Source organism: Marmota flaviventris, chromosome 17 (assembly GCF_047511675.1).
Source record: "Marmota flaviventris isolate mMarFla1 chromosome 17, mMarFla1.hap1, whole genome shotgun sequence".
NCBI lineage: Eukaryota > Metazoa > Chordata > Mammalia > Rodentia > Sciuridae > Marmota > Marmota flaviventris.
The window spans coordinates 11,058,351-11,078,348 of NC_092514.1; positions in this window are offsets into that span (position 1 = coordinate 11,058,351).

Below are 19,998 nucleotides of genomic sequence, written 5' to 3' on the forward strand. Positions count from 1 at the left end.
CTCGTTGGCCCTGCCTCGAGTCCCACAGAGCTCCAGAGGGCACGCATTAGCTCCTTCCATGGTGTCTAGAAAGATCAACTCTTTTAGAATAGTCTAGAAAGGGGCAGATGGTATATACAAATAAGTCGAGATGACCCAGAGCTGGTCACAAGTGTATTTGTGTTCAAGGGAGAGGACAATGACACAGCTTCTGGGCCACCTGTAGTTTGGGAGTGAGTGCAGTGTGTTCACAGGAGAGCTCAGAACTGAGAATACAGAGGTCATAATTAAAAGAACTGTGTGAGCTTCCTGTTGCTACTGTACTAAGTTACTGAGAAGTTGGTAGCTAATAATACACATTTATTCTCTTGCAGTACTGGTGATTCAAGGTCTGAAAACAGTCTCCATGGGCCAAATTCAAGGTGTCAGCAGGGCCACGCCCCCTTCCCTCTGGACTTGCAGGGGGAACTAGACTATTAGCTTACTCTTCCAGCTCCCTGCTCAGGGCCTTTCCTCCTCCTGTTTCCATCATTGCCCAGGCTGCTCCTGCTCCCCCTGAATCAGCCCAGCGCTATGCAGTTGAGGGAGGTGGTGGAGAATGGAATTAAGGACGCCAACTCTGGATCCAGACTGCCCTGATTTCTCCTCCTACTTGATTTCCTCCTGAATTAGCTGAAAGTCCCTTGACCTCTCCATACTTGGTTTTGCACACCTTAAAAGTGGGGCCAATGCAGAGAGCACAAGCTATGAGATGAACTATATTTAGGCAGCTATCCCACATGTTTAGTACCCCAAGACATCTTCTTGGACATCCATTCTCTGATGGTTTTGTGAGACAATTTATCCTGCTGTTCGCTGAGAGCCATCTGAGAGTAAGGCTCTTGATGCAATGTTAATTAGTGGGGAAAGCAAGTGGAAATGTCAAAAGATCTTTCCCTGGGTGTTAGGAGAGTTCAGGACCTTCCTTTAGTTTTATTTTACCTGTTAAAATGTTGTTTTTGGAGAAAAACCTTCCAGAAAAAGAATCCAAAATTTTTTTTTTAATTTGGGGGACAAGAACTGGCTGAGAGCCCCAATTTATCTAATCAAGTAGATATAATTTCTAATTTGATCAAAGGATCAGTGAAGGAATTGTGATTTTTCCTAGGGTATTCCCATTGGCTTTCCAGCATGTTACATCATCATCCTCATCATCATCCTCATCATCATCATCTCTGAGCTGTGCTCTGTGCTCCCATCTGCATAAAGAAGGCCTTTGTCACTTCCCCTCTCATTGTCTCTGGGCCTCTGCAGGCAGTCCCAGGTATTCATGAACCAACCTCTGGGAGTCTCCACAGGGATTCAGTGCTTGCATGGGTCCCTGAGGATGGAATATGGAGCTGATACTGGGGTCCTCATGGCAACACCCATTTTTCTTTTACCCAGAATGCTATTTCCTGGGGTTTCCAATCTGTGAACCCCTAGAGGTTCCAGAAACCTTCTCTGGTCTCTTCAGTACCCAGTGCTAAAGATCTCCATAGTATAGGCAGGGATGCTCCTGTGGGCTTCCCTCTGGACCACTCTGGGCTCTGCCCCACCCTGAGGCCATGACAGTGTCTTCTGTCTTTAGCTGTTCTCCCCATGTGACTGGTCAGCAGAGAAGCGCCTCACTGATTTCTTTTTCCTCTCCTTCCAGTTGTGCCTATAACATGAAAACTCTCCTTGGCCTCATTCTTCTGTAGCACCCTTCCAGGTCACCCCATGTATATCCATTCATGCCTCTATCTGTGCAACACCTCAGCCTGCACTGCAGCTGAGAGCTCCGATCAGCAATTTTCACGGCATGATTCACTGTCAATTTTCTGGGGGCAATTGTGAATATTTGACAATGAGGTTTGAGGAAGTTTGAAAGACTGAAGTTGAAGCACGTATACCACACTGGGCTTGCCAAGGGGCTCGGCTCCACCCTCCAGCATGATAATGCATGCTGAATTGATCGCCTGGGCATTAGGAGCCCTTTGGAAATAAGTCAGATAGTTCATACAGGTAGCAGGGAGAGGGAGGGGCAAGGTCGCAACCAGAAGCTTATTTCTGGGGGAGATTGCAAGTCAAGGGTAGATTGACAACTACCATGGGGGAGGAGGAGAATGATACAGGCATCTTCTAGTCTCCGAATCCCAGTGCTGAAAAGCAGCAGCGGTTCCCTGAAACCACAGGTGCCTGCCTGCCTCTTGAACTCACCTTTGAGCTGTCACCTTGTTGGTCTTGTGGAAGAACAAAGGCCTACATATTAAAATGACCCAATTAGGTGAGGGATCCCCTCCAGAAAAGCCAAACACAGGAATGGAGTGAGGAAGGAGTTAAAGGGGGACTCTCCGCCCCTACACACACACATAAAAGCCAGAGCTAGAGGCATCAGTCAGCAGACAGGGATCCCAGGTAGGGTGGAGTGTGGGAGAGATGCGGAGCGCAGGGAGGAAGATGTGCAGGGCTCAGCTCCCAGTGGGGTGGGAGGGGCCGTGAGGACCATAACCCCTCCACCTGTCCCTCACCAAAATAGCCACCTGTTGTCCTCCCCCAGGCTACTGTTATATCTTCAATGAAGGTTACTTGGTTCTACCTGTGCCACGGGGATGTTGTGAAACTCAAATGAAATAAAGATCAAGGTGCCTTGGAAGATTTCAAGTGCCAAGCGCAGGGAAGGGAATTGTGAAGGCGCAGCAATAGGGGCTCCTGTTTTCGAGTGGGTGTTGAGAAGTGGCGGGACATGTGATTTGCTTCCAGTGCGAATCCTTTTCTCTTTTCATCCAGAAGTATGGCAAATTTTGATGGGATCCCGGTCTCCATTCATGCATGTATTAATTCTTGATTCAGCACAGGCACGTTGCCCCTGCTGAGCGACAGGCCCCGGGCTGGGTGGGTGGCGAGCAGGAGACCCCTTGCAGGTAGTGAATGCCCCCCGTGAGGTCTCCTCTTATCTGGAGGGCAGGGTCCCCAGCCAGGGTCCAACAGAGTGTCCAACAAGAGGAGTCACTTTCGGATCTGGAAAGCCAAGGGTTTCAGACCCACCGAAATGCCTCCGAGTGCTGCTGAGGTTTTAAAGGGCTGCTGACAGCCGTCATTAGCCCAGCATTAGGAAGGGAGCGATAATCACGGCTGAGTCACTGTGAACACCATGTCCCCGAGAGGATCTGGAGCATCCAGCAACTTGTTAGCTTTTGTCTGGGCTGGAGAGAGAGAAGGAAAGTTCCCCCAGAGAGCACATTTGCCCGAGTAAAAACATAAAATCAATCGTATGGTTCTAATTTAATTTTAATTCACGTTTTTATACGTGGAGTTCGTTAGAAGGGCTGACATTCCACCGTGAAAATCTATAAGGGCTGAATTGTCCTCGCATTAGAAGATTTTTAAAAGAAGTTCTTTGCCACTGGGTTGCAATTTGTTAAAACAAACAATAGCATAACCGCAGTGCAATCGGATGCCGAGGTATTACTGGACTCAGCGAAAATCAAGTAATCTTTTTTGGGCTCTTTTCTCTCCCAACTGAGCTCCCCAGCAATGTCAGAAAATGACAAATTACAGGACGAATATAAGAGCAGTGCCTTCAAAAATACAATAGTTATACAAGCCATCTATTGTTAATGAAGAATATAATGCAATTTGCCTGTCTGTAATACAATTATGCAAATCAAAGGAGGAACTATCCTGAAATCTCTTTACATTCCGATTAAAATGAGATAATTTATCAAACAGAATATTACTGATTATGTTTATGTGTTGCACATTAATCCTGTTACAATAATGTATCCTTCTCCTAATGTAATGGATTTGTGCAATCTAACAGAAAATGACTTTTATACTATCCACAATTATAAAAATATTCAAAGCATATCCATCCCCGTGCAATAGCACATGTCTACAACTGTGCAATAAAACTATTAAAACAAGCGGAGCTTATGAATGTAACCTTCATCCCAATAAAGATGACAGTGCATTCAATTTCATTCTACTCATTATCTGAACAACTCCATAGATGATAAATACCAGGAGTAAATTAGTTTAACCTTCTTTATCTTTTTCTTTATTTTTGCAATAAAGAGTAGACTTTAATTAATAGCATCAAAGTCCCTTTTCCTTATCTGGATCTTTTGATATTAATGTGATTTTATATAGGAGAGATTTCTAGGAGATCTTTATAAGACAGTTGTTCCTAATTCTACCTCTTGGTGCGTGTTTGGATTTGGGCTTTTTTGTGTGTGGGGGGGTATGTTTCAGGATGTTTGCAAAATGCATCACTTCCTGTGTTGTTTGTGTTCAGCATGTTGGGAAATATGTATGCTGTGGATAGAAATATTGCCTGAGCTGTACTCATCCACAGTGGGCACAGGAGTCTCCATTCTTATATGGACATCGCAGCCAAAAACTAATGAGGAGCATTGTCAGGAAAAACAAGAGCCCAAATAATTGGCTAAGGTTTTGCTTGTGCTTGTATTGCCAAGGATAATCATTTTTGTGTTTAAACCAATCTCTTCTACCTTGATGAGCATCATTAGCATCTGACAGTGAGTGATAATGTGCTTAAATTTCACACCACTTGGCCTTGTTTGCATTGTGGACATTTTCCCATATGCATACCTCCATGCTGGCATGCAGGTTGACTTAAACAAATGTTTATCTTTTGTAGTAAGAGTGTAAACCCCAGTGTAATTGCAAATTTTCAAATTGTTTTTTTTTTCATGCCTACAAGCCAGTTTTGCTTCAGATTATACCCACAATGTTATTCTCCCTACCATGCTGGGGGTTGGAAAACAGGGAAAGGTTTCTCTTTCCTCTGATTAGATAGACATGCCAAATCAAGAAAAGAAAAGAAAAAGAAAAGTGTAGTTAAAGAATGCCACAGTCTGGCTGGGCACAAATGCCACAGTCTGGCTGGGCACACAATCACGAGCCACCACACAGCTTGTAGATTCAAACAGCAACTCTTTATTCCCGAACTCACACCAGCCGTCTACAATCACGTTCTCTGCCCAAATCCACCTCCACTGGGCTTCTATCTCCAAAATATACTGTCTGAATCCCGTGAGAACTCAAGGGGAACTCAGGCAGCAGGATACGCCCTATTCCCAGCAGGAATAATCTTAAACCTTAAACCTGGAACCTAAACTGGGAACGCCCTAAACACGATTATCTTAAAACCGGGAACACCCTAATCTGCCTTGGTCCTTGAGCAAGGTCACCTACATTCAATGTCGCTGCAACATGTCAGCAACATGGGGTACGCTGGCAAGGAAATTGTCATACCTACTTGGCTAATGGCTCCCAGCAAAAGAACATTTTTTTCAATTCTGAACACACACACTTTTTTTTCTCTCTCTCTCTCTCTCTTTCTCTCTCTCTCCAATAAACAAATCTATTAGTCTCAATTCAACAAGCTAGTATGTATAGCCACTGGAAGAGTATTTTTTTTTCTCCTAAAGATAAAGGTAAAGAAAGAAGGAAGGATGGAAGAAGGAGGGAAGGAAGAAGGGATGGAATGAAGGAAATTTATCATTATTTAATGAATAATAGTTTCAAAAAACTACAGGTGCTCCTCAACTTACCATGAGATTTTTTTTCTTGATAAATCCATCATAAATATCCTTAAGTAAAAAAAAAATGCCTTTAATGCACCTACTTACAGAAAATCATAGCTCAGCAACATAGTACATTGTGGAGTATTGCTAGTCATGTATTGTAGTCTGGGAAAAGATCAAAATTAAAAGCTTAAAGTACAGTTTTTACTGAATGGATCTGACTTTTGCTCCATTGTAAGGCTGAAAATTGCAAGTTGAACCATGGTAAGTCGGGGAATGTATTATCACCTAGAGCATTTCAGTGGCTTTCCATGGTGGGTTAGAAGTGAAAACTTGTCATTTCCTCAAGATGAATCCTTAAAAATAAAGAAGCTTGAGTTGAAACCTGGCTTGGGTGGCTAGTCGGTTTTCTCTTTCCATGATTTACAGTTGGCTTGGAGCACTGTTGAATTTTCTCTTCCTCAAGTACTGACTGGATTGCCCCAAGTGGAGACTTTTGATGAAGGAAGAACTTATAACATCCCTGCGCTCTCTGGGAAGATATTGCACCTCACCTCAGGAGGAAGTCAAGGAGCATCTTCCACCCAGTTAGATTCCCTGTGCCTGGGCAAGGAGGTCCTGTTGCTTTGAGTGATCAAAAATGGGGACATTAGAGATATAGTCATAACAGTGGAGTGGGAAGTGTGACAGACAGCAACATATGGAAGGCATCAACATATCTGCTCCTGGCTGAGAATGGACCATGCCTCCCGTTCAGACCTCAATGTGGCTGAGTGTACTTCAAGCTTGGGGTTGGAAGATGGCCTTAGCCATCTAATGGCTATGCCACACTGTCTTAATAATGTGTTGTGGGTTCAGGACTGGGATTTCCAGACCCCACTGCCATGAAGACGGGATAGAAAAAATGAGATGAACACTTTTTTTTTTCAGAGCCAGTGATATTGGGCTGAAAGCAAATACAGGTGGAAGAGAGACTGTAGCTCTCCTGGGCACACATGGACAATTGCAAGTTTGTTTATTTGTTTTTTAATTTAACATCTATAAGCTAAGGCAATGATGATCTAGTACACTGATATATATCAGTGAAAAAACAGATAAGTAGCTGAAAACAATAGCATGTTAGTAATTAAACATGAGGGGAAAAAAAGTAGAGTAAAGCCTGGGAGATCAATCAAGAGCACAGAGGACCAAGATTTGCAATTCTCAAAATAATTATACTTTCATTGTCAAAAAATTTAAAACACATTTGCTTTAAATAAAGTATTTTTCTTAGTTAAGGCGTTGGTTGTCATGATAACACATGGACGATAGGTACATCGATAAGTGTGAAGTTCGATATATAGGTCATTTAGGATCCTGTTCTCAATTGGTAACTTCTCAGAATTGATATCAAGAATTAAGACATAGAGAAGAATCTTAATTCATTACACTGCTAGTTATTCTCTTCTGTTTTGGACAATAATTTTGTTTTAACTGGAATAAAATATTCATAACCATTTTTACTTGGATTATATTTGGATGAGTCAATTTAGCTAGATTTCTTTGGAGGAAATGATGGGTTAGGGGTCCCAACAGATAGCATTAGAGACTGTGCAGATCCCACAGGTACACAGATGACTCCGTTTCTAGGTAGAATTTTCCATTTCTGCTAATGATATCCACATTACCCTGTGCCCCAAAGCCAGAGAACTTGATGGAATAAGCAATTTCAGCTCTATTGCAGAGATTGACTGCAGAAATCAACACTCCACTCCAAGGATGATCTTGTCTTCATGCTAAATGCCACTCTCTTTCTGCCAATATCTGACCCTTTGGCCCAGCCCCATCTACTGTATTCAGTTTCCATCTCTCTATTCAGACTTCATGATACCATCAGTTTCTTGGATTTTAACCTTTGTTCCTGTTGGCTTTTTTTTTTTCCGTATAAGGGTAAAACCCATCCATTCTACCCTCAGTTTGCTAGGACCTAATCCAGGGAGCTTCTCTTTCCCTGGATTAGCTCCTAGCAAAGCAGCTGACTTCAGGAATCATCTCTTCTAACAGGTCACACCACACTCACTTCATCCAGTGATGGCTTAGAAGGAAAATTTGACAAGAATGAGACACAATACCATGAGACTGTGGGCTACACTCAGCAGTAAAGGAGTCATTTCCTTAAATGCTCTAGTTGAGTTTATGCACACATATAGGCCCTCCAAGTCCTGTGCGTCCCCTTACGGAAAGTGCAACATTCATGGTTTTCGACGATGATATTTTCATGATGTTGGGCTCAAATTTGAACTTCTGGCTTAGAGGTCATAACTGACTGAAAAATACACTTTGATTTCTCCTTAAAGAATCCCCCTCTTGGTATAAAATTACCATAGGGTTTTGTAGGCACTGCTTCTCTTGTTGTGTTATTTATTTCAAATGAAACACCACCCCAGTGTAAGTGACTTTTGGTGCCCCCTAATATCTCAGGAATTTTTTTCAGTTGCCTGTCTGTCTAAAATTATCCATGGCTCCTGCACGGGTGGGTAAAGTTAGGGCCTCCAAAGAGTTATAAATCCAGTGTCCCCACTGAGTCCATTGTTTTAGATCCCAAAGAGTATGAATTGCAGCCCCAAGATATTTCTTTATTCTTTGTTATGAAATAGGTAACCAGATCTCACTGAATGGAAATCCTCCTTCGAAGACTTTTTGGCATCTGTCTCTGCTTTCAACTCCTGCAGACCTTATTTTGGAAAAATGGTCATTTATAATATCAACATTTCTAGATCATGTTTTAAAGACAGTTACAGGCGTTCAGAGCAACCACATGCCAAAGCTATCTACTTCTAATCTAACAACCCCCTAGGTTGAAACCAGAGTGAAGCTTAGAGACAGGCAGCCAAGAGCTAAAAAAACTCTTGGGGGATATTTATAATCCCCAAATTCAACCAAAATTGTTTCCACTCAAAATTAATACTTGGAAACAGATTTTGAAGCCCAAATTTAGACTCTGTCTTCAGTTTCTCGGTTTGTGGTGGAGCCAACTATTTGAAATATATGTGTTTGAAACTTATTGAACATTAAAATCATTGTCTTTTTTGTTGAAAAAGACAAATAACAAAACATTTAAAGGGATGCCCTCTTTATCCCAGAGCTCTCCTAGCCAAGGACCAAGGGTTAACTGATGTCCCATAGCCAGAAAGGGTGGGGACCAAGCATGTGGATTGCACCTCTGTTTACACATGTGATTCCTCTGTAGCTTAAGTAAGCGTCTCTGCTTGGTGAATGTAGTTCAATTCATATTTATGGAGGTAACATGAGATGGTGGGAAGCATTTGGCCTTGAACTTAGAAAATCTAGGTTCAAAGTACTGCTTTATCAGTTCCAAGCTGTGCAATCTTGAACAAAGCATTCAGCCACTTGGAATCCTGGTTTCTCCATATGTAAAATGAAGCTAACCAGTCCTGCTCTGCCTTCCTCTTTAAGAGCTGATTAGAGGCTTAAGTGAAGAAATATACATGAAAGAGTTTTATCACTATTTCAATGTGTAGTGTTACTCTGTTCTATTTTTAAAACTTACTATTCACATTTCAGCAAGTTTTGTAATCTCAAATCAGGATATCAGATCTCATTTAACCAAAGTTGTGCAAAGTTGTGTAGAAAAATAAAAACAAAATAGATTGTCCAAATATAATTCCCTATAAAGGATACTAACTAGGGCATTATCTTTGTCTGATATATAGACTATTTTTTACAAGAGATTGTGAAAATCTTTCCTGGTCACTCAATACAATCAATTTAAAGAGTTTGAGTTTTTAATTATTCATTTAGTTCTATGTCTGTGTACTTCACAGAAATGTTTTGATCATGTGTAAATTTTCAGATGATGTTCTGTTAGAATTGCCAGGTAACATAAATTTGAATTTCAGATAAACAATAAGAAATTGTAAGTATAATACTCATACTTTAAATTTAGATTCATCTTTAATTTGTCTAAGTATTAACAACTGTGTTAGTTAGCTTTTAATTGCTGTGACCAAAATACCTGACAAAAATAATTTATTTATTTATTTTGAGAGAGAGAGAGAGAGAGAAATTTTTTTAAATATATATTTTTAGTTTTGGCTCATGGTTTCAGAGTTTTCAGTTCAGGGTCAGTTGGCTCCTCTGCTTTGGGCCTGAGGTATAGCAGAGTTTTATGGCAGAAGGGTATGTTAGAGGAAAACTACTCAGCTCATGGCAGTTGAGAAGCAGAGAAAGAGGGAGAGGGAAAAAAAAAAAAGGTCCAGAAACAGGATACAGTGCCCAGGGGCATGACCACAGTGACAGGCTTCCTCCAACTATGCTCCACCTGCATATAGTTTCTACCACCTCCCACTAGTTCATTCAGCCATTTAACATACTGTTGAGGTCAGAGCCTTCATGATTCACTTTCTGAAAGCGCCCCCTCTGAACCTCGTTGCATCAGGACCATGCCTTCAACACATGAGACTTTGGGGGACATTCTAGAACCACACCATAACAACTAAACCATTGCTTTTAGATACTGTAATACTGTGTGTGTGTCAAAACAAACCAACAAAGTTATCATATGGGACATACCCACAGTAAAAATGATTTATTGTATTTGTTGCTTTCCTGAAATTCTAACCCCAGTTATGCTCACAACTTGTATTTATTTTCCAAGTCTGGCAAGCTTATCCATGTGTTGCAAATATAGGGGTCCAGCCCTCAGGTAGCATTCATCTCATGGAGTGACACAGACAACAGACACGTGAACAAATAAACAAGGTAAGTACGGATTATCCTTGACCCACAATGTAGTTATATCCAATAAATCAGTCCTAAGTTGAAAATGCATTTACTGCACGAAACCTACCAAACAGCAAAGCTGAGCCTCGCCTGTCTTAAACATATTCAGAACATTTCCATTAGCCTACAGTGGGGCAAAAAACTCTAACACAAAGGCTATTTTATAACAACATGGGCTTAATATCTTGTGTAATTTATTGAATACTGTACAGAAAATGAAAAAGAAGGTTAGGTGTATGTGCTTTCGTACCATTATAAAGTTGCAAATTATGAGCGCAACCTTCTGAAGTCAGGGGGGATTTATATTATGAAGACAGATGAATCTGGGCAAGCAGACAGTGATAAGGGAATACTCCTATTTTAGAAAGGGTGGAAATGAGCTTGGCATGTGTGAAGAACAGCAAGAAGGCCCAGAGACCCAAACCTGGTGGCAGGGGATGAGATCAAAGGTGCAGGGAGGGCAAGGCTGGATCTTATCGTCAGCCACTGGAAGGTGGAGGTTTGGTTTTAGTTGGTATGTGATGGGAGCCTTTGGAGGATTTCAAGCCCCAAAGTAACTCAACCTGATCAGGAACTGACCTTCAGACATTACATGGGCAGAATGCTATAGAAAGGCAGAAGTGGAAGTGGGATGAGGCAGGAGTTTACTGTGGGAGTCACAGCAGAGGGTTATGGAGGTTTGAACTAGAGAGGGAAGAGCAGAAGTTGGGAGCTATGCTATAGCCATGACATTAAAGGTGGAGCTGGAGGACTTGCTGTGGTGTGTGACAGAGGGTGTGAGAAAATAATGACATGAGCAACAATGTGAGCAGCGGTGGCATTTACGGAGATGGGGAAGAGTGGGGAAGCAGCTTATCTGGGGATAATTGGAGCATTTTGGTCTGGATATGTTGTGTATGCACCGTCCATGAAATAGATCTTCTAGTGGCAGCCATGGAATGTAAAAGGAAGAGCAGGAGAGGAAGAGGTGGGCCAACTGGGACCTCACTGGCCATTGCAAAGGATTTCAGCATCGTTTTCATATTTTCAAAAATTAATAAAAGGAAGTGAATTGTATTAACTTTCACTTTTAAAGGATTACTTCGCTGATTAAAAAAGAATTAACAGGAGGGAGGAAAATTAGTGTTTTGGATCAGTCCTCAGGAATTCCTGAGGATTCTTGTTGACATTCATATTCTTTTTCAGAAGGTATGGGGTGGTGACCAAGATTCTCCATTCCTAACAAGCTTCTAATGATATGTGTAAGGTAGATTGGTTGTGGACTGCACTTGGAGTAGCAAGGTGTTGGGAAACTGTTTAAATAGTCCTGGTGAGCAGTGATGATGACTTAGATCTTCCAGGTAGTGATGTGAAGAGGGTTGATTTGAGATCCAAATTGGAGGTAGAATTGAAAGGAGGGTTTATGGATTCTATGTGAGGTTTAAGGGATAAGAAATTACCAGAGCCTAATCTCACATTTCTGGCTTGGATACTGGATGGGTGCTAGTGTCCTTTAATGAGATGGGAGAGACTGAAGTTGCTACAGGTTTTCTGAATGTGTGGAGAAGGAATGAGGGGTTCTGTTTTGGACATGGAGGGTATGAGATAATTAAAAACATATCAAGTAGGTAATTTGCATATATGACTCGGGAGTTTGTAGCTCCAGACTCCAGCATGAACTTGAAAGCCCTGGACTAATGTGCTCATCTAGAAAGAGTATAGAAAGAGATACAAAAATGGCCCAAGAGTGAGCTGAATGCAATGCGAGTATGTATATCATACCTAGGAAAACTCTGGATAAATGACACAGATCAGGGCTCAAAATCAGAGAAACCCACCAATGTCTGGAGGGCCAGATAAATGACAGAAATGGGCTGGCAGTATGTCTGTAGTCATGACATCAAGGGTGGAGCTGGAGGACTTGCTGTGGGGTGTGACAGAGGGTGTAAGAAAATGATGGCATGAGCATCATAGGGAATGATGAGGACCTCAGATCTCAGAGGTGTGAATAACTCAAGTTGGCAGCTACCACTCCATTTTTCTGGTTAACTAGATCTAGCCCTACAGATATATACTCTAAATGTTCAAAAGAAGCCAGAAATTCAGATTATGCAGGGGAAACCTTTCAAGTGTTACCAACCTAGACAATGTTTTCAAATATGGCATTGACCAAAGAAAACATGTCCATAGCCCGTGTGCCCCTAGTTTGTGGTTTCTGATATAGACCTTTGGAAGGTCAGGGTTAGGGTTAGGGTTAGATTTACCATCAGTTGTTTTAGTCATTAATGGAGGAGGGATGTCCTGGAAGGTCTATGATATAGAGGGACTCATCATTGTCCTGAGACACAGATTAGAATCATAGTGTCACGGGTTTGCAACGTTAGTGATTAACTCAGTTGCAATAGGACTACAGTCTGTACTTGTCTCAAGAAAAAGCAAACTCAGTGTTTTCGTGAGGAATGGCTGCAGAGAGTTTTGGTTTAAGTGGTAAAGTGGTGAGCATTTGGTGGGGTCTAAGAATAGGAAATATGTGGCTTTAGTTGGAAATGTGATTCAGGAAAAAGCCAGCAGCCCAGATAAAATTTCCACAGTCACAAATTTGGAGGTTTGGGAAGGTCTTTGGCAGTTTCCCTAGAGAATATTTGGGAAGATTTCTGGATATGGATGGGAGAAAATGTGTGGTCTAGTTGAACATCAGGATCGATTAAGGAAGGAAGTAAAAATCTATTTGCTTCCTGATGGCAGCACAGATCTCTTCTGATCTGGGTGCTCAGGTGGAAAGAACATTCTAAGAAAGAGAAACCTGTATTTGGTAATTGGGATGTGTGTGTGCTCATGTGCCTTTGGACCTTTGTTCCTCTGGGTCATAGCAGGCTTAGGACACAGTCAAAAGTGTGAGTGATCATCCTAATTATTTTTGGTTTATGATGCCTTAACCAATATCTTTCCTGGAATTAAACTCCTTTTTTATTCTTTCCCTTAAGTTCCCCTGAGTATGTCATACACCAGTGTACAGACGGTTCTTTTAATTGCCATCCATCTTTCTTTGCTGTTCACCACCGTGGTCTCTATCTCTGGTTCAGTGACTAGCACCATTGGCAAAAAAACAATGAGCTTGCCCCTGGCTGGAAGAGACCAGTGTTAATTGCCACTCCCCCACCCCACCTTTGCTGAGGAGAAGCTATTCTCTCAGGTCACCCTGTTCATCAGTAAACAGAAATGACAATATGGATTTCATAAGGACAAAAGTGCCCAGTGCAGTACTTGGTATTCAGTCGATGCTTAATAATCATTTCCCCTTCCTCCACTGTCACCTTCATCATTTTCAATTTTTTTTTTTTTTTTACCAAATCTCAACATCTTTGAATAAAGCATCTCCAAGGCCTCCATGAAATCTCCCAGGAGGCCAAGCATGGGCTAGAGGAGGTTGACCTCAGAGTCCTAACCCTAAGTCCCAGCATTCTCTAGGTAGGAAAGAATATGGAGTGTTTTCCCCCTGAAACCTTGACCCTTGCTACACTTAATAAATCAATTAGTAAGCACGGCCCATTTATTCTACAAACTTTGACCTGCTTACCACATGCTCAGTGTAAGACATGGTTTTGGCCCATGAGGGGTTGGTCATCCAATAGGGAAGAGCAGGCTTGTAAACAGAAAGTGCCATAAAGCATTACAAATATGTATTGGGTGGCAGATGGTGAAGCTAGCTCACCCTGACATCTGGAAACAATATGCATTGAAACATTTTCTGAGCAATGTCTTCCCCGTCCGTCCCAGAACTCTGTAAAAATATTCGGTATGCTGAGTATGTAGGGCATGATGGCGCACCCCCACCACCCCGCCCCACATTCTCAGACCAGTTGAGGCCTGTGATCTTCTTTGTGACTTGTTTAATCCCTGTCCTGCTGGAATAACAAGGCAGGAGAGCCTGTAGATAATCAGGCTGAGTATCTCCACGTGTAGTACCAACCTAGGTGGATTCAGTTATATCAAGGGATGGAGAAGAATACATCAGTTTCCAAGAAGGAACAATCCCTGTCAGGAAGGGTCAGGGCCTAGTTGGTGAACAGAGCATGCTCAGTCCCTCTCTATGGTTCCTGTGGGGAAAGCTGCTCTTCTGGCTGACAGGGCTGGGAACGAATGGCCTGTGTACTCCTGTTTTCACACAGTACATCAGGGCTAAGTGAAAGGTTTGTGCTGCTGCCAAGAGCAGGACTTGATGGCTCTGTGTCACTTTCAGAGGAGAGGATGCTTTAAAGCACATTCTGGCTCCCAGAGAGCTTTCAATAAGATGTTGACCCAGAGCCTCCCAGGACATCGGGTCTATAAGTCCACCCCGTGTCATCCCTTCTAAGCAAACTTTAGGGCTGGGGGGTGCTTTCTGCACTGCAGACATCTGGGATGATGTTTAGATCCTTGCCTTCCACCTCTTAGTGAAGAGAGATGTGGTCTATACATGAATATTCAATAAAAATAGAAGCTAGTAATTTATTGGAGCATGCACAGCATGGCTTACTTTTCTATAGGGACATCCGGGGTCTGGATCCAGTTAATGGTTGTCTGGTCTGGTCACTTTGCAGCTTGGCCTGATTTGTACCATGGGCAGCAACCAGTAAGGCAAGCGCTCAGCGCTCCCTTCTGGGTCTTGGCCCACTTCCTGGACCTCTCCCTTTGTCAAGTGCGATTTCTACTCCAGATCTAATGCTAGTTGTCTTGGCATCCTTGGTACCCATTGCTTTTCCTTTCCTCATTCCCTCCTTTCTTTCCTTCCTCGTTCCTTCCTTTTATTTTTTGTCAGTGTTGGGAATGAAACGCAGGGCCTTGCTTGTGCTAGGCAAGTGTTCTCCCATTGAGCTACACCCCAGTGCAACACTAGGCTTTTAACACCCCATCCCACTCTCAGGTTTGGACTCTCCTTCTTTCCTCAGATGCACTCTACCCCCAGATCTCTCATTCTTCAGCCATCGCCCAGTCTTTTTTTTTTTTAATTTTTATTGTTGGTTGTTCAAAACATTACATAGTTCTTGATATATCATATTTCACACTTTGATTCAAGTGGGTTATGAACTCCCATTTTTACCCTGTATACAGATTGCAGAATCACATCAGTTACACATCCATTGATTTACATATTGCCATACTAGTGTCTGTTGTGTTCTGCTGCCTTTCCTATCCTCTACTATCCCCCCTCCCCTCCCCTCCCCTCCCCTCTTCTCTCTCTACCCCCTCTACTGTCATTCATTTCTCCCCTTTGTATTATTTTTCCCTTTCCCCTCACTTCCTCTTGTATATAATTTTGTATAACCCTGAGGGTCTCCTTCCATTTCCATGCAATTTCCCTTCTCTCTCCCTTTCCCTCCCACCTCTCATCCCTGTTTAATGTTAATCTTCTTCTCATGCTCTTCGTCCCTACTCTGTTCTTAGTTACTCCCCTTATATCAAAGAAGACATTTGGCATTTGTTTTTTAGGGATTGGCTAGCTTCACTTGGCATAATCTGCTCTAATGCCATCCATTTCCCTGCAAATTCTATGATTTTGTCATTTTTTAATGCAGAGTAATACTCCATTGTGTATAAATGCCACATTTTTTTTATCCATTCGTCTATTGAAGGGCATCTAGGTTGGTTCCACAGTCTTGCTATTGTGAATTGTGCTGCTATGAACATTGATGTAGCAGTGTCCCTGTAGCATGCTCTTTTTAGGTCTTTAGGGAACAGTCCGAGAAGGGGAATAGCTGGGTCAAATGGTGGCTCCATTCCCAGCTTTCCAAGAAATCTCCATACTGCTTTCCAAATTGGCTGCACCAATTTGCAGTCCCACCAGCAATGTACAAGTGTACCCTTTTCCCCACATCCTCGCCAGCACTTGTTGTTGTTTGACTTCATAATGGCTGCCAATCTTACTGGAGTGAGATGGTATCTTAGGGTGGTTTTGATTTGCATTTCTCTGACAGCTAGAGATGGTGAGCATTTTTTCATGTACTTGTTGATTGACTGTAAAACAGCATGGTACTGGTACCAAAACAGGCGGGTGGACCAATGGTACAGAATAGAGGACACAGAAACCAATCCACAAAACTACAACTATCTTATATTTGATAAAGGGGCTAAAAGCATGCAATGGAGGAAGGATAGCATCTTCAACAAATGGTGCTGGGAAAACTGAAAATCGATGTGCAACAAAATGAAACTGAATCCCTTTCTCTCGCCATGCACAAAAGTGAATTCAAAATGGATCAAGGAGCTTGATATCAAATCAGAGACACGCCGTCTGATAGAAGAAAAAGTTGGCTACGATCTACATTCGGTGGGGTCAGGCTCCAAATTCCTCAATAGGACACCCATAGCACAAAAGTTAATAACTAGAATCAACAAATGGGACTTACTCAAACTAAAAAGTTTTTTTTTTCTCAGCAAAAGAAACAATAAGAGAGGTAAGTAGGGAGCCTACACCCTGGGAACAAATCTTTACTCCTCACACTTCAGATAGAGCCCTAATATCCAGAGTATACAAAGAACTCAAAAAATTAGACAATAAGAAAACAAACAACCCAATCAACAAATGGGCCAAGGACCTGACCAGACACTTCTCAGAGGAGGACATACAGTCATTCTATAACTAATTAAAACAAATTAAAAAAGAAATAAATGGTAAGTTTAGCCAGCTTTCTAATATATATGAATTAAGATTTATATCTGATAATCTTAAACATTCATAGAATGTCATTTTATTTATGTCAATCATAGAAATGTATTTTCATTACCAAATGTTTTCCATAGTGCTGGAGTAAATCTTAGTTAGATAGAGATGACTTTGGGTAATTTGTCAATGTAGCAATAGAAAATGAATGTAGCATTTCAGCTTTCACTTTTATCCTTCTCTAATATTTCTTTAGAAAAGAATTCAGTATTTTTTTTCTTCCTTTACACTATGATAAATATTTAGTTTAGAGTTTATATTCTTCTAATGTCAGATTTAAGAAACTTATGTTTCTTTAGAATTGTCCTAGTTTGGGTGGATGAAATATTTATTTCAGAATGGAAGGATTGAACTGTAATTTTAACATTGGTTTTTATTTTTCATATTTTGAGTTATTTTACTTTTTTCCTAATGACTTAGATTGTATTGGCTAATCCAAGGTGTGTTTTTATTACTCTCTTTTCTTTTTTCCAATTATTACTCTTTATATTTATATTTTAATTCATCATTTTATTTTCATTATTTTATGTTATGATTTGGATCTGAAAATATCCCCCAAAGAGCTATGCATTAGCTGATTCAAATATATTCAGAGGTCAAAGGTTAGATTATGGAATTGTAATGTCATTATGGATTAATCCATTTGATTGAGTACTGCGTGGTAAGTGTAAGCAGGTCGGTGTGGCCGTAGGACATAAGTCACTGGGGGTATGGTCTTTCACAATATCTTGTCCCTCACTATATCTTGTCTGTCTTTGATTCCTAGCTGCCATAAGCTTGGTTCTTCCTCCACCACACCACCCTGCCATTGATATCTTGCCTCCTCTCAGTCCCAGAGCAATGGAGCTGACTGACCATTGACCATCTCTGAAACCATGAAACCAAATAAATGTTTTCTTGTCTAAATTGATATTGTCAGGTATTTCAGTCAGAGCACTGAAAAGCTGGCCAAAACAACTCAAATTTTATTTTATTTATTTACACTTTACACAGTTTGACAGATTTATTGGAACTTTTGCCGCAAACACTTTTAGAATCTTCCATTCAGTCTTATTTTGTAATTAATACAAATATTTATGTGTGTAACATTTTTGTTATGTGTTCACATATGTTGTGTTTTACAGAAATGTCATGAATATTATGTTAAAAATATTCTACACTTTCTATTTTTATTGAAAGATTGTTTTTTATGAAACTCACTTCTGCAATTTAACATTTTTTGCAAGAGTTATGTGTATACATTTGTGTATACAAGTCTGTGTGTGCTTAAATTTTCTAAAAAATATTGTCTTAATTATAGAAGTTTTTATCTACTCAATTCATTCATCACAGTATATTTTCTTTGTCATTATTAATATACACATATACTTACAAGTTATGATTATTGCATAAGCACTTGTGAAGATGTTTCTATACATAGCAATTATATCTAACAAATTATTACATTGACTAGATTCTCACAATTATTGCTTAGTATTTTTTCCATATTTTATGAACTGAAAGAGCTGAAAGATAAAATTTCCTTTAGTCTGTCATTTTTGTTTCATGAAAATTAATACCTGCATATTTCTGACCACAAGTTATTCATGATGGATTTCAGTAATTAAGGGTCTCCACTTTTTCTTATTTAACGACTTGCCCTAGATTTTTGGTCTCTAAAGTTTATATCATCACTCAATTTTCCCTTTATCACTGTACTTCTTTGATATTAAAATATTGATATTTTTTACTTCTGATAATTATAAGAACTTTTTTCAAATGTAGCTTTTGCAGTGCAGCATGTATTTAGATTTTGTTCTGGGATCCATATATGGGAGAATATTTTTCTAATCATAGATTTCTTGGTGTTCGTATGAGAAATATTTTCTGCTTCAGAATTAATTTCAACAAATTTTAATTATTAAATTCTTAATATTAGAATGTATTTTACTCTATGAAATATTTATGTTCCCACAGGTAATTATTTCACAAACATTAGCTATTTTTTCTATAGTGCAAATTATTATATTCACTAATTTATTTTGACGTGTACAGAAATCCTTTTACTTTTCTTCTTAGAGTTACAATGCTACCCATATTGTGTATAGTTTTCATTGATTTTGCTTTTTTACTACTTCCACTGGTGCATTTAGTTTTGTTTTGACTTCATTATTTATGTTTGAATTCTTTTTTTTAAGATCTGTCAATCTAATTTTTATTTCCTTTTGTTGACATGTCTTCAATACTCCTTACACTTTTGATTTGACACCTAGGTATGTACAGCACAATCTGAAGATTTTTGGTGGATGTTTTTGATTTCCTTTTCATCAGACTATTCACCTCTACTTAACATGAAAATGTCTCTTACATTCTACATTTATTTTCATTATTCCTTTCTTTATTTTTTGGTCAACGTTTTTTGATTGGTGATCCAATTATGTTTATTTACACATGCCTACCCATCTTCCTCAACCATGTACTTGAAGCAAAGGAATTTTGAAAAAAAAAAAAAAAAGCCGTTCATTCTGGTTAAGACACTATTTGGGCCTGTCTGAAGCTCTTTACACAAAGAGTGTGTGTGTGTGTGTGTGTGTGTGTGTATGTGTGTGTACCTGGGCACTTGTATGCATGGGTGTGTACACGTGTGGGTATTTTGTAGCAATTCACTGACAATTACTCTGTCCTTAATAGGCTGGAAATTGCAAAGCAAGCCTGTTGGTCTCCTCCAGGAATGAATGTTTTATATATATATTAGTTGTAGTTGGACACAATATCTTTATTTTTATGTGGTGCTGAGGACAGAACCCAGGGCCTTGCACATGCTAGGGGAGCGCTCTATGGCTGAGCCACAACCTCAGCCCCTCCAGGAATGTTTATCCATTTACTTCACAGTCTCAGATGCAACCAGGCTCCCAGTGATAGTACAGTGTTTCAAGCATGTGGTTCTGACGTCTGTAAATATCATTACTACACTCACATTCTGGAGGAAGTAACTGGAGTTTAGAAAGGATCCACAGGTCCTCACTC